The following is a 3450-nucleotide window of genomic DNA, read 5'->3' on the forward strand; positions in this document are numbered from 1 at the left end:
TTAGCCCAAGTAATCCTCTCAACTTCATGTCATCCTTAAATTTGGTAAGTATATCAAAGCATGTATTAAGTATGTTAGGTATTATACTAAGCACTGGGGATATAAAGAAAGGCTTCCCTCAAGGAGCTCACAACATAATATGGAGACAAGATACCAACAACCAGGTATGCACAGGATAAATTGGAGGTAATCTTATAGGGAAAGCACTAACATAAAGGGGGACTAAGAAAGGCTTCCAGCAGAAGGCTAGGATTTAGGTAGGCCTGAAAACTAAAGGAAAAGGCAAGGGAAAGACAAAGGGGTCGCATTACATAAACCTTCTCCTCCATACTAGTGATAAAAATCCTGAATAGCACAGGGCCAAAGATAGGTGCCTTGGCCATTTCCTCCAACATGACCCCTTGCTAAGGTCACAAAGGTAGTTCAATGTCTAAGGCAAGATTTGAACTCAAGTCTTTCTGACTTGAATCTGGCACTATTACACCTACTTGCTCCTAAATTTGTCACAATTTGTCATCATTTCTCACTGAAATTCATGTGTTATGATACAGCTTTGCTCTGATCTAGCAATTTAGTTGTTGTTCAGCCATTTCACTTGTGCCAACTTTTCATGACCCCCAAATGGAGTTTTCTGGTTTGCCATTTCCTTCTGCAGCTCATTTTACAGATGAGGAAACCAAGGCACATTGGGTTAAGTGACTTGCCCAGAGTCACAATGTCTGAGGTCACATTTGAACTCAGGAAGATGAGTCTTTCTGACTCCAGGCTTTGCACTCTATCCACTGGGCCATCTAACTGCCCATCAGTCTAGTAATACTGCCAAAAACAAAACAAAACAAAAACCCTGCAGTTAATATGACATGACCTGTTTTGAATAAATCTATTCTGGTTCTTAGTGAGTCTTCTCTTTCTGACTTTTCTTAAACCAATAGTTTAAAAATACATTCATTTCCTGATAAGTCAAGCTTATCAGATGAGAACTCATATTTTTGCTTTTAGCAAAAGCATGTCAGATGCTTTTTCCAGAGACATTTTCCTGACACCTCTCCTTCTCTCCAGTTTGTCAGATTGCTGACTCCAGGTGAGCAATCACATCCACCAGTTGTTTTGTTTTGATTTTGGGTTTGGTTTTTTTGTTGGGGTTTTTTTTTTTTTTTTTGTATCCTATTTATCCAAATCAGGTGATTTAAGGAAATTGAGAACAACTAACTACTCTCTTCATTCCTTCATCTATCTTAGATCCTAATTCCCTTTTTAATTTTTTTTTTAAATTTCTAATCTTGCCCAGTCTGAAACTCATCCTCCTTGGCAAAGAAACAGATTCATCTCTCTCCCCCTCTCTCTCCCTCCCTCCTTCTCTCTCTCTCTCTCTCTCTCTCTCTCTCTCTCTCTCTCTCTCTCTCTCTCTCTTATTGTGCTACCTAAATTATTCTATTGGAGATATGATTAAGTGATAACTTCCTCTTTTTCCAAATTCCTGATATTCTTTCCAGCATTTTCAACAACTTAATAATGGCAAAAAATAGTCAACACTCTCCTCACCTATAAATTCAGAAAAAGTGATTATACATAACATACATAAGATATATCTTTCACTATTCTCTCTATGTATTGCATCCTATACAATCTCATTATTGTTCACTGGTAAGAAGAATTGAAGTGAACATCTCTAAGAATAGAACATACCAGAATTCATTTCTTCCACCTCTGTTTTTCATAATTGCACCTCTCCTGCCCCCACCCTCTTTTCTCCTTTCTCTGCTTTATTTCCTGCTTCTCTTTCAAGAAAAATTCAGGCTAGAGGATTTTTTTGTTTGTTTGTTTTAACTACCTCTGATAATACTTTTCTCATTAGAATAAGTGATTAAGAGCAATTTATTTATCATATCTAAGATAATTTGAGTTACTGCCAACAAGATAAGAAATTAAGCTTGTAAATCAGGGAAGAAATTTTCAAGTTCACTGTTAAATAATAACTAAGTTTAATATTTATTCCTTTTATTCTGATGAAAAAAATAGATGAAGCATTCATGTTTCCACATGAATGAGCAATTGATTATGTATTTCTTAGATAAGTACTGTAGATGGACAATTAGCTGAGCCCAAAAGTAAAAAAGGAAGAGGAAAGTGGGTGGGGAACAAATTTGAGAAAATGCAAAGTACTTTTAGTGATATCCAGATGCTCCCTAACACACACACACACACACACACACACACACACACAAATATTATTGTTTTAACAGTATTTTCCCAGTAATACTGTGATTCATTTGCTATTTAAAATTCATAAAGAATTTTAAATAGCAAATGGATCAAAGGAGTAAGCACAGTTTCTCCTTTGGTTATAGTGTGTTACCCAAAATGACTTGCATGCATAAAGTGGTAAAAGATATTATCAAAGCATACCCACAACTAGAAAAGGAGATAGTCAAGTAGTAAAAGCAAGAAATGACAGGCAGCCCAAATATTGTACTTGTTCAGTTGCTGTGCAGTTATCTCAGTTGTATCCAGCTCCTTGTGACCCCATTTGGGGTTTCCTTCTCTAGTTTATTTTTACAAATGGAGAACTGAGGCAAAAAGGATATGTGATTTGCCCAGGGTCACAGAGTTAAGTGTTTGAGGCTGGATTTGAACTTGGGTTTTTCTGACTCTAGGCCTAACACTCCATCCACTAAAATACTGACCTGTCCCACTTTACACCAGCATCCATAAAATATTAAGAGATCAAGAACAACTTTTCTTAACTCTTTTTTGTGTCATGTAACCCTGTGGCAGTGTGATGAAGCCTATAGATCCTTTCTCAGAATGATGTTTTTAAATGTATCAAATGTCCAGGATTACTAAGGTAATTAGCTATAATAAAGATGTAATTTTTTCCTTTCCAAATTTTAGTGGACTCCAAGAAAATTAAAAATCCCTTTTATAGAGGAAAGTGTTCAATGTATTAGACTAAGAATTTAGTGAATGAAATAAACAACAATGGCCTAAGTGAGGAAGGCATGGATGAGTTGTCATCTGCCCTGCAGAAAGAGCACACATATTTACGGGATCACAACTCCAACAAAGCAGTGACCTTTCCAGTCAAAAAGGTTTGTTCTTTTTCTAGCCAAGACCTTGTTTCACCTCACTGTATGGAAGCTTGGTAACTTAATTAAACATTATATTTTGTATCTTTGTACATTTGTATCTTTGTATCTTGTATATTTGTACAGCAAAGAGGGCTGTAACCTGAATGTCAATGACAATAACTACAGAATACTTATGGGTACCATGTCCACAGCACCACAGTATTTTTCTCCAGACCATCTCCTACCTAGCCCATTCACTAGGGGCTACTTTCTAAGATACTCCAATTTCCACAATAAAAACTATTAGTAAGATATTTTTAGATCTTAAAAAAAAACAGAGTGCTACATTTCCATGTCCCATTAAAAAAAAAAAAAAAAAAGC

The sequence above is a fragment of the Sarcophilus harrisii genome, chromosome 1, assembly GCF_902635505.1.
Source record: "Sarcophilus harrisii chromosome 1, mSarHar1.11, whole genome shotgun sequence".
Lineage (NCBI taxonomy): Eukaryota > Metazoa > Chordata > Mammalia > Dasyuromorphia > Dasyuridae > Sarcophilus > Sarcophilus harrisii.